This window comes from Sceloporus undulatus, chromosome 2 (assembly GCF_019175285.1).
Source record: "Sceloporus undulatus isolate JIND9_A2432 ecotype Alabama chromosome 2, SceUnd_v1.1, whole genome shotgun sequence".
In the NCBI taxonomy this organism is placed as follows: Eukaryota; Metazoa; Chordata; class Lepidosauria; order Squamata; family Phrynosomatidae; genus Sceloporus; species Sceloporus undulatus.
In genome coordinates, this window is record NC_056523.1 from 17,581,840 (window position 1) to 17,593,947 (window position 12,108).

The 12,108-nt window shown below is 42.3% G+C and overlaps 1 long non-coding RNA gene across 1 annotated transcript; it reads left to right on the forward strand.

Moving 5' to 3' along the window:
* The first annotated feature begins 312 nt into the window (after positions 1 to 312).
* On the forward strand, positions 313 to 10,666 carry LOC121921195. Its single transcript, XR_006101876.1, has 3 exons — positions 313 to 508; positions 8,657 to 8,763; positions 10,481 to 10,666. It is a non-coding gene; the product is annotated as an uncharacterized LOC121921195 (long non-coding RNA).
* Positions 10,667 to 12,108: the final 1,442 nt, after the last annotated feature.

Consider the following 12,108-nt stretch of genomic DNA (forward strand, 5'->3'; position numbering starts at 1 on the left):
TGGTTCACTGGGCCAGCCTGAGGCTTGAGCTAAACATCCACATGTGGTCTCATCTTCCCAAACTGGTCACCCCTCCTTATCTTTTGGTTGGCAACTATGACACATCAAGGATAGAGGAGATGTTTTTACTCATATTGTAGAACCAACTTTGCACATTTCCTGCTTTCATCTCCAAACTACTACTCTCAATTAAGCATTTGGAGGTTTATGGAGCATCTTTAAGGGGCAGGAATGCATTCCACTGCCACCTCAGGCTCCCATGACTGAGCTGAAATTAAACGTTTACTCACTGACACAGATCAACAGGTTACCAATCTGGCCAGCACAAAGTGTCTTCACAGCGATTGTGAAAGTTGCAAGAGTGTCTCCACCCATCACTTCATTAGAGGCTAATCCTTACACTGGGCAGGACAGAAGAACCTGGGAACTGCGTACATAAGCCACCTGAGATACTCAGAAGACTGAGACATCACCAAGAGAAGATACCCAGCAAAAACATCACTGCCTTGTAAGTCCATAACCGCTTTGGTCACTAGTAGAATAATAGGGCAGAGATTGCATTTGCCTTCCGAGCTGAGGTCAAAGATGTGTGTTTGTGAATGAAAAGGGAAAACAGTTAAGTTAGTCGGAGGATCTATACTGGGGGAAAAGAAAGGGGATGCAGAAGGACAGATGGAGCAGTGATGGGTGAGCCTTCCATCCAGAGACTGGATGGGTTCAGTTACCTGAGCCATCTGAAATTATTATCTCTGTTGGTGATTTTTCGCAGTGCTTCTGTTCTGGTTTGAGATTCAGGGCCCCGTCATACTGTAGAATTATAATGCTATTATTCCACTTTAACTACCATGGTTGTATTCGATGGAATCCTGGGATTTGTAGTTAAGGAGGGGCACATACACTTCTCAGCCAGAGACCTCCTCTAGTGCCTCATCAAACTACAAACCCCAGGATTCCATAGGATGGAACCATGACAATTAAGGTGGAACCATTGTGCTGTGATTCTGTAGCCCTCAAGCTATTTGTGATGCTCAATCACATATATTAGTAGTAGTAGTAGTCCCCAATTGTTTTTCTTCTTCTTCCTGTTTGGTTTGTAACATCTTGCCTGATGAAGAAGCCCGTGAAGTTTTGAAAGCTTGCAACAAGTATATTGTGCATTTCGGTTGGCCAATAAAGGTATCACAAGTGGATTTTAGTAGTAGTAGTAGTAGTAATACTACCAGTAGTAAGGACAATAAGCCATCACCATTTTTACTTAGTTTTACAAGTATTGCTTTCAATAACATTACTTTGTTGCTGTGTGTTTTCAAGTAATTTCTGACTTATGGCAACCTTGAGGCGATCCAATCATGGGATTTTCTTTTGCAAGATTTGTTCAGAGGAGGTTTGCCTTTGCTTTCCTCTTAGCTGAGAGAATGTAGGTTTCCATGGCCAAGCAGGCTTTTGAACCCTGGCCTCCAGAGCTGTAGTCCTACACTCAAAACTATTACACCACACTGGCTCTTAATATTACTATTTATACATATATAATCAGTGGTATTATCACATCTCTTTCTTCTCAAATGTTTTCCTTGAGAGAGAGAGAAAGATATGTGTGCCTCTGTATCTCCATGTGCATGGGTGAGCTACAGTTTAAAGTGTTTGTCAGTCTGTTGGTTACATTATGTAAAAATCCATATGCTTGACCACAAACCTGGTGGGCTATCTAATGGGGCCAAAGCACAGACCACAGTAAGGTTAGGGATCTGATACGACAATTATGGTAACCTCCCAAACAAACATTTTGGATTCCTGTGTTTTTGCTCCAGAAGACCCACATATGGACTGACTAGCACACAGTAATCCCCCTCCTCCTCTTCCTTCTCCAAAAATTGGTTTGGGTTCTTTTTGCATGGAATCTGGCATAAAACAAATCATAGGTTTTGCAGGTATTGTGAGTTAAACTTTGCAGGTAACTGTGATTTAAGCTTAAATAATCAATGTCAGTCAGGGCAACATTGGGGTCTGTGTGTATGTCTGTCAGCCACAGAGGCTGCAGTCTTTAGGTTGAGACTACACACGCATACATACATGAGTTTTAAAGACCTTTCTAATGTGAGTTTTCCACAACTTGGGTCCAGGCGATTTGAAAGACTATTATTCTCCCATATATTCTCCCATTATTCTCCCTCTCCAGGCTTTTTGAGCTCTAAGAGACACCCTTATTTTGGTCCCACCACCTTCACAAATACATTTGTTGCAGACAAGAGAGAGAAAGCCTTCTCAGTAGCTGTTCTTCATTCATAGAACTTCATTCCAAAGGCAATTAAGCTAGTCCTATCCCTCTTGTCCTTCCATTAGTAAACAAAGACCTTTCTATTTAGCAACTCTTTGTTTTTTGTTTTTATGGCTTAGAGCATAACCATTGGTTATAAAATTAATGTGTTAGACTTTTTCATATGTCACTGGCTATTTTACAATTGTTTTAATTGGTGTTATCATATTATTACACATTTAATGTGTATGTTAAAAGGTCTTTATAACGTGTGTTATAACTGACTGTCCAAAATCCAGTAAGCATGCTGGCAGTTCACTGACAGTACATGATTGTCAGGGAGGCAGTGGCTGGTCCCTATTCAGCAGCAGCAGCCAGGAAATTTTCAGGGCCAACGCCACCCATGCCAGTTACTGATTGACTATTGTGGTGCAGCCAGGTGTGTTCCAGCTGCCCTTGAACATCTGGAGAAGAAAGAGCCCCCAGCCAGTGGTTGGTGTCACCGCAATGTGGTAACACATGCTGTCACCCCCAGGCTCAGAGCCACCAGGCCAATGGTTCATCATGAGTAGATCAATAAGATCTATGGAAGAGAAAGGCTCTGGTCTATTTGCTGCTGATGGCTAGCAGACCAGGACCCCCAGGGGCTATCCATTGTCCTGGTCTACCTGCCTTGTTCAAAAGTCCTAAAGGGGTCCATGCACCATTTGGTGATGGACATTGTCTCCAGGAGTTTGCCATGGCATGACAACAGTGTCCCAGCCAGCCTCTTTGCTGATTCTGGGCAGGGGGACCAGGTCCTTCCCAGAACCTTCAGTCTCTGAGAATCCAAGTCGTACCTATGGAAAGGTGCAGTGGCACAGTCCACACCAGGGGCAGGTGTGGGGGTGCGGCCCACACCACACAGCTTAATGTTGATACCCCTAAAGGGGGTGACACTTGATCAGGTTGTCTTCCTGCTGCGAGTGCACTTGGCTTTGTCCGTCACTGAAGTGGCAATGGTCTACTCTCAGCTAGGCTGCCATCACAGTGAGAGATGAGGCTGAATGTGCCTAGCCCTGCTGTATTGCAGCAAAGGAAAAGGGGAGCATGTCCTTTTGGCCAACCTCCCTGTCAGTCTTCCCATACTGGGTGACACCAGGGGTGGGGACACCACTACTCCACACCAGAAGGCAGACTCTCCCTCTGAGGTGTCATCCTCTGTGGTCCACACACCGTGCACCCTGCTAAAAACACCCTTGTCCCTAGTGCAACTGGGATGAAGCTGTTGCGGAAAAAGGCACAGGATATCTCCTTCTGCAATAGTGCAGAAAATACGTACATTGAGCTAACTAGGGGTTACCTCCGTGTACATCACCAAGAGGATTTTCTTGGAATGTATTATAATTATTTTGGAAACTTCCTTGTATCCCAACCCTGAGGAAGAGGTGGTTCATAAATACATTAAACACACGATGTATCCCCATCCCTAATCCTGCAGTTGTTTTTCTTCCTGCTGTATCCCATTTCTTAACAGCTTCTTTCCCCCTTAAATTTGGAATGAGGAGCATAAGGGGAAATTAAGCATTAAGGGGGAGAGATAAAATGAGATAAAACAGCAATGGAATCAGAGGCAGCTAGAATTCAGAATCCTTAAGAGGCAGAGACTGGGGTGGTATTAGTGAGTATAGCTTGTAACCAGACATTGGGGCTCGGATTAAATACCATATCTCTTACTTCAGCCTAATGTTGTTATGTCGCTTGATTTCCAAATGCCACGATGATTATAACTTATTGAAATCTGAGTCGCTAAAGTATTGGGTGTGCTAATGTTTGCTTGGGAAGCACCCAGCAAATGTGGCTATCAGATCTGGATCTTAATTAGTATCATCAAACCTTGTGAAGCAGATGTTCTGGGTGTAAATAAACAGGAAGAAGGAGCACCCACAGAACACCTGGAGGCAATTGTGTCTCAAAGGCTGATGTCACCTTTCAGAAATGGTGAAGGCAATTTTGCTTTGCACATAAACGGCACTCTTTTCCAGAGGAAGAAGATGAAGAGGAGGAGGAGGAAGGAGCGCATTCTATGAGGCATTGCTTTGATATCCCAAGCAGAATTGTTGTACAGTGGATCCTCGGTATCCACTGGGGGTGGTGCCACGACCCCTGTGGATACCAAAATCGGAGGATGCTCAAGTCCCATTAAATACAATGGCATACAGTGGTGTCCCCTGTATAAAAAGGCAAAATCAGGGTTTGCTTTTTGGAATTTATGTATGTAATAAAATATTTTCAAACCATGGATGGTTGAATCCGTCAATAAAAAAATCCGTGGATACAGTGGGCTGACGGTATACAACTAGGTACTCACCCAGTCATCTCTGGGACTGTGTGGAGATGCCAGTGGCCTTTTGAGATTTCCACAGTTGTATGGGTACAATAACTGTAGGAGGTGGTGCCTCTCCAAAGAGCAGGATGGAGACCCTTTAAGCCCTTGAGATAATTTGGACTATGGCTTCCTTTGCACTGCAGAAAGAATGCAGTTTGATACCACTTTAACTGCCATGACACCATCCAATGGAATTTAGGATTTGTCATTTGTTCATAGAATCATAGAATCATAGAGTTGGAAGAGACCACAAGGGCCATCCAGTCCAACCCCCCGCCATGCAGGAAATCCAAATCAAAGCATCCCCAACAGATGGCCATCCAGCCCCTGTTGTTGCACCAGAGCTCTCTAGTAGAAAAGGCTAAATATGTCGCCAAACTACAAATCCCAGAATTCCATAGTATGAAGCCATGACAGTTAAAGTGGTGTCAAACTGCATTATTTCTGCAGTGCATATGCAACCTTCAACTCCTGCTGTCCTTACCTCTGATCATACTGGCCAGGATTCTGAGAGCTGAAGTGCCAATGGTTCCCCTTCCCTGCTGCAGAGGCTGTACATGTTGGTGCAGTGATCTGCACAACTGAATCACTTGGGGTTGTATTACAATACACAATTATAGTATTATGATTCGGTTTTAACTGCCATGACAATACCCTATGGGATTTTGGGATTTGTAGTTTGTAGAGGCACTACCGTATATATTCGACTATAAGTCAATCTCACGTATAAATTGAGGGCAGATTTGGCGGCCAAAATTATGGATTTTGATATGACCCGTGGATAAGTTGAGAGTAAAACTTAGGGGCATGCAACAAAGGATCTAAATGATGAAGAAAAGGAAAATGATGCCAAAGAAGTTACAAAATTCTGGCAGGCATAATTGTTTCTGCTCAGACTAAAGGCTGAATGGTTGAGAGAGGAGGGAGGGAAGTGTTTCCAGGACACCAGGGAATGGTCCCCCTTTTTAATAAGACTTAAACTACAGTATTTACATTGACCCATGGTTTTGGGGGTCAATGTTTTGACTAAAATTTCTAGACCTATATGAGTATGTACAGTAAGAGCTCTCTGGCTCAGAATTCTAAATTTTAAGTGTATTTATATTTGTTTTCAACCCCTGAAGAAGGCCGAGTGTGGCCGAAACACATTGGGCTTTTTAAACACTGAATAAACACTGAATAAATAGTTGAGCATCTTAGAGCAAGCGGAGCTTGTCTCCTCTCTGTTTGCTGCTTGGCTACATGCTTTCAGTTCCTTATTTATTCAGAATTCTAAATGCCTCTCCCTAAACTTCAAATCCCAGGATTCTGTAGGATGTTGCCAGCACTAGGATCATAGCGCTCTAACTGTGTTGTGTGAAAGGGCTCTTGAAAAAGACGTACAGTACTGTGGTTGTAGCAAGCTATTGTCCCTAAAAGATATTGCAGTGGAATATCAGCATCTGCTCTTAATCAAAACTTACAGCAAAACATACCAAACTATAAAGGACCTGTGTGTGGCACAACATTTTTATTGGGTTTAATGTGTTTTTCAAATTCCCAAATTTTCCAAAGTACATTAAAATACATTAAAAACAGAGGCAATATTGAAAAGTTTTTTTCATTGCTGACCTGCATAAGCACAAATTTCTACTAAACATCAGCCATTTGGAAAAGGGGAGATACCCCTTTATAAACTTATAAGGGCTAAGTCAATTTATGGTTGGGGTAGCTTTTTTGAGTTCCCATCAGAATTCCATACACAGGAGCAATATTTGTGTGAGCAGGAGGCTTGCAGGTCTTTCATGCAATAAGATGTGTGATCCTACAGTGATAATAGAGAAGAAGATAAATTAATTCCTTGCCTTTTGCCTTCTGAATATAAGACATAACTTGCCAGTGTGCTGCAGTGTTCTGAGAGGTGGACTAGGGCTAAGTCAGCATGGGCCAGAATACTCTGGGAGCAGCCTTGATCATTCTGGTCCTGGAGCTGCCCCCAAATCCCCCTGTTACCTGGGGCTCTTTGTCGCAATGCAAAATGGTTGTTCGCATGTGTGGCTAGCTGTGGCACCTGCCACCACAGATCACTCCCTCTGAGGCCATAAGAAGGCACCCAGCATCGATCACATGGGTGGGTACCTGAAAGATTCAGAGTGCTCTGTTGCAACACCAGTTGGCTGTTTATAACACCTTTCTGTGGTGCCCAGTGCCTCCGCCGCCATGGGGAGTCAGTCACTCTAGGTCGGAATCAGAGTAAAACATTAAAAAAAAACCATTTTAAGGGGATATATAGAGTGGGTTTGGTGCTGAACTGATGTTGTCTAGACAGTTCGCACCAGAACCAAGGATTAAGCTCTGCATCATGCAAACTCCCCACAAAGAGGACGGCAGGAGGATGTTTTATTTGGGCCTGTGTGACAACCCCCAGGACTCAGAGGCTGTATCCACACTGCAGAAATAATCCAGTTTGACAATGGCTGCTTCTGCACTGCAGAAATAATCCAGTTTGACATCACATTAACTACCATGGCTCCATCCTATGGAATCTTAGGATTTGTAGTTTGTTCTGGCACCAGAGCTCTCAGTCAAGGAAGGTTAAATCTCTCACAAAATTCCAATTCCCAGAATTCCATAACATTGAGTCAGTTATTTCTGCAGTGCAGATGTAGCCTAAGAGACCAGGGCTGAACTCCTCACTCAGCCTTTGGAAACATTGGGCAAGTCACACTCTGTCAACCTTAGAATAAGGCAATGGCAAACCTCCCCTGCACAAATCTTGCAAAGACAATCCTGTAAGAGTGTTGCTATAAATTGTAGGTGCCTAACAGCAGGTCAGAATGAATGAATTGTATTTTTCTTTTGCCTACTTAATATTTTTATTGGCATCTGTGTTCTGCTTGGTATCGGCTATAGTTCTATACACATCTTTGGGAGTAAGCCCCATTGAACTCAGTGTGCCTTGCTTCACAATACACATGTATAGGTTTGCACTGTTAACCTGATCTGTGTCTCTGGTTGTCAAAAAATCCCACAAGCTCCATGTATAAATAGCTTTTCTTATTGATGTTTTCATTATTATTTAGGATAATGAAATATCTTTCAATAAGCTATATTTTAAGGTTGGGACAGGGAAAGTGTGAAGCAAGGTAACCTGTGGCACAGCTTAGTGTCCTCCAGATGTGTTGGACTTGAACTCCCATCATCCCAAGTCAGTATAGGAATGCACCAGAATAAGGAAGGCTGGTCTAGCTCTTATTATTTTTCTGTGTCCTCAGTCTGCACTGGAAAGCAAATCAATACAGGGTGATATAAAGCAGGCAAGGATGACAGCAGGGAAGAATGTGTGGTGAGAAAAAACACTGTGGAATAACCTTTAATGGCCTGGTTCTTGGGCATTGAACAACAGCCTGAGATACAGAAATAAAGCCAGGCCTGCTTTTTTCTGGTTTGGAGATGTATGGGGGGCAGGGTCATCTTTACTTAACTTTTGCTATCTTGGCTCACTGTTAAAAGGAAAGGAGGTAGATCAGGAAAAAATGGGTAGGTCAAGGGAGAAGATGGCATGCCATATATTACCCTTCTGGATATTTTGGAGGTGCTGTGATAACCTTTCATCCCTTTTTGTCATTTTGTATCTTTTGTCTTTGAAGGGGTTTGTTTTAAATAGTTTTAATTCTATGAATAATTGAATTACATATTAACAATTATTTTGTGTATGTTTTAATTACGTTTTTGCATGTGCTTGTATCAGTAAATGAGAGGAAAATGAAATATAAATGAAATAATAATAATAATAATAATAATAATAATTTAAATGGTTTAAATTTCATCAATATTTAATTGTATTTTTAAAATAACTTTTATATGTTTTATCAATGTCTTTGCATGCTTTTAAATCTGTATTTGCTTTAATTTGTAATAGAGTATTGTCAGTAATCTTAGTATTAGAAGCAAATATTTATTTGTATTTATTTGTTTACATCTCCTCCTATGTTGCAAGATCTCAGGACAGTGTACAAATGGCAACAACAATAATCCCACTTTCTACACTACAGGTAAAGGTGAACCCAGCAAGCTCCCAAGATGTGTAACTTGGATTGTGTTGCAAATGCATTCAGGGCAGTTTTTCGGTTGTTGAAGGGCATATTTGACAAGGCGAAAGGTAAGAGAACTGGGCTGATGGAGAAGGCTATACCTTGCATACAAAAACTGGGGTTGGGGAGGCTGTGTAGTTGTTTCTAAAGCTGGGGATTTCCGCACTATTGGCTATGCTAGCTTGGACTGTTGGGAGTTACAGTCCAGTGTCTACAGGACTGCATGATTTCCAACCCAGTGCCAATGACTGCCTTCTATAGGATAGCCTCATATTGTTGATTTTACCTGGTCAATAGAACCAGGTAACAACCAGAATGGTGTTGTGGTTTTAGTGTTGGATTAGGATTCCAGAAGACTAGAGTCTGAGTCACTGTTGGACCATGGAAACCCACTGGGTGAACTTCAGCAAGTCACATATAAACCTCCCTCTGAGTATATCTTGCCAATAAAATGATGCGATAGAGTCACCGTAAACTGGAGTTGACTTGAAGGCACACAGAAACAAGACGTACAATAGTTCTAGTTGGCCCTTTTGGTTTTCTATGGGTTTTCTTTGCCTATTTCTGAAAGCTGCATTGTGAAGGCATCAGCCCCAAAGTCGCAGGATAGAAATATTTAATATACTCAATATAAATATAAACACATAGAGGTCTAGCCTACTACAAATGTCAGAAAGGTTTTAGAATCATGCCTTGCAGAAGAAAAAGAAGGTAGAACTGGCTTACAGAAATTGTTTCAAATAACAATGTTGTTGTTGTCGTTGTTGTTGTTATTGTGTGCCTTGAAGTTATTCTCAACTTAAAACCTGAGGTGAACCTGTTACAGGGTTTTCTTGGCAAGTTTTCTTGGGGGGGGGGGGGTTGCCTTTGCCTTCATCTGAGGCTGAGAGAGTGTGACTTGCCGGTTTCCATGACCGAGCGAGGATTTGAACCCTGATCTCCAGAGTCTAATGCTCAAACCACTATGCCACACCGAGTCATTGCCCTTAGAAAATAATTAAGTGTTGAAGAATGGAATAAAAAATTGTCAGACAAAATAGAACCAAACGTGATACATTAAATTTTAGGGCCCGGAACATTCAAATAACATTTTCCAGATGTTTTATCACTTGAGCCCTGTTCAACAGTATAAAAATGGTTGCAGGTAACAAATACTCTCACACTTTCAAATATACATGTTTTTAATTACTTGATAAATTCATACCATCTGCCTTCAACCATGAGGATTTCCAGGGTGGATAGAGTGGGCAAATTGTTCTTGTTTTTAACTGCCTTTGAGTCAACTTTGACTCATTGTGACTCTGTGAATGAGACATCTCCAAGAAGGTCTCCTGCCGTCAACCTCTCCGCTCAGGTCCTGTGGGCCCAGCCCAGGCCTGTGTCTTCCCTGATCAAGTCTAACCATCTGGCATGTAGGCTTCCTCTCCTTCTAATGCCCTCCATCTTTCTTAGCATCATTGTCTTTTCTAAAGATTCATTTTTTCTCATGATGTGTCCAAAGTATGACAGCCTCAATTTAGTCATCCTCGCTTCCAGAGAGAGTTCTGGCTTGATCTGTTCTAGGACCCATTTGTTAGTCGTTTAGGCTGTCCCCAATATCTTCAGCACTCTTCTCCAGCACCACCTCACAAATAAGTTGATTTTCTTTCTGTCCTATTTCTTCACTGTCCAGGTGTCAAATCCGTACATGATGATTGAGAATACGATGGCTTGGATGATCTTCACTTTAGTGTTCAGTGTTATGTCTTTGCTTCTTACATTTCTCCATATGTTTTTCTCTTGCAGAAGTTGCAGAACATCCCTTTGAGGCACCCCCTAAGCCGGCGATTGAAAAGGGGGACTGAGGTTGAAGACAGCAGCTGCTTATTTTCTTTGGGAATAAACCCTGCTGTTGTCTTCTTTTCTTCCAACCCTGTTGATGGCAGGAATATCCCCTTTATTGTCAAGGGGCTCTGTGTTACATTGACACAACATTCCAAATAAGAATAAAGCTCATTTGGATCTGAACGCTTCTGTCTGGGTGTCTTTGCCAGGTGAATTGCATTGGTACAGCCTAAAAAAGGAGCCACAAACATGAACTTGGAAAGGTAATGTACATAAATTAGATGGGAGTTACTTGACACAACAAAATAATCTTAAATCATAATAATCTTGCTTCTGAAACTATCTGATATGGGGGGCTGGAAACCTTTTCCCTCAATGTGTCAAGGACTGGTACCATATTTGTGCCCATTGGCTACAATTGTTTCTCTCCTGGAGGCTCTCCAGCAGAGGCGTTACATGAGGGGTAGGGGGTACAGACTGCACTGCGTGACACCCCAGATGTCCCCCTCCACACCAGGTTATTTATTATTTGTATGTACAGCACTGTGCAAATCTACAGCACTATATAAATAAAGCATGATGATGATGATGATGCCACTGTCTCCAGGCACCAGCAGCAGATGGCTTAGAGACTGGCATGGCTCCATGGACCACCACTGAGTAACACTGATCTCAAGGATGGGCAAATCTGAAGACTACTAAATACTTCTTCTTACTGTAAAGTGCTGATTCCCAAACTTTAGCACTCCAGATGTTTAGGACCTCAGACCCCAGAAGCCCCAGCCAATGTGAGATCTGAAATCCAAAACATCAAGAGGGCAAAAGTTGGGGGACCACTGGTGGAAAGGCTACATCACAGCTGCTACAGCATTAGGATTTTGTCTCCTGATGGAGATGCCCACTGTTAGTTTGTTTCTGTGGTCCCTTTCCTGGTTTTTTTAACAGTGGATGGTCAAAAGTTGAGAATTAAAGAAAGATGGCAAATCCCTTGACTTAGGACCTTATCACATGTGGCTTTTAAACCACCCTAAAAGTTTGATAATAGCCAAACCTATTGAAAAACACCATCTCCCTCTCATCACTGCCTTGTCTTCAAAGTGTGGCTAGCCTGCCATTTGGCAGAAAAACTCATCAATAATCTCCCAATATTTTTTTGTGGGTTTTTTGGACTATGTGACCAGGTTCTAGAAGAGTTTATTCCTGATGTTTTGCCAGCATCTGTGGCTGGCATCTTCAGAGAATGCTCTGAACACATAGCACAATGCATGCTGGTTAGGACAGGGGGCAGAATTAAGAACGAGAAGGGCACACAAGGGACCAGCAACAGCCCATTTGCACTAATAGGGGTGTGTGCAGTATGGAGCGTTCCTAAGGTAGTATGTATGTACTTCCTTTCATTAACGTGATTGCAGCAGGGATGGAAGTGATATGATAAAGTGTTTAGGGTTTTTTTTTTAAATCTGCAACACAAAGTGCCATCCCTACATTTTGCATGAAAGCCTTCGACTTCTCACTAAAAGAAAGTTCATAAATAGAAACATCTGCTTTTACACCATAAGCACATCAAAGACACAGTTTAAAAAGCACTG